Source organism: Trichechus manatus, unplaced genomic scaffold (genome assembly GCF_000243295.1).
Source record: "Trichechus manatus latirostris isolate Lorelei unplaced genomic scaffold, TriManLat1.0 scaffold00120, whole genome shotgun sequence".
Classification (NCBI taxonomy): domain Eukaryota; kingdom Metazoa; phylum Chordata; class Mammalia; order Sirenia; family Trichechidae; genus Trichechus; species Trichechus manatus.
The window spans coordinates 4,662,456-4,662,833 of record NW_004444056.1 but is presented as its reverse complement, the minus strand read 5'-3'; positions in this window follow the sequence as shown (position 1 = coordinate 4,662,833).

Sequence of the window (378 nt, the reverse complement as noted above, 5' to 3'; positions counted from 1 at the left end):
CTTTGCCTCCAGGGCTCCTTATCCACACATACAAGAGCATATTTAGAGCTTTCACTGAGGGACATAGGGCCTATGCAGTCAATTTGCCATCACACACAGGCAAAGGGCTGCGAGGGATATCCTCTAATTCCACTGGTAAGCAGTGAGTTCTCTGCTGTGAACAGATGGGACATGCTGCAATTGTGCTTAGAATATCACTGTATTTAAGAGACAACCCAGCTTCTTTAGCTCTTCTTCATCCAGCCTGGGCCTCCCTGCGTCCATTCTGTCAAGTTAGTGGCAGCCAAGGTAGCCATGTTTCTTACCTTAGCCAAACGTCTGCTTCTTGATTGCCTGGGGGTGAGGTCTGGCAGTGGGCTGGGGCGTGGCAAACAGTAA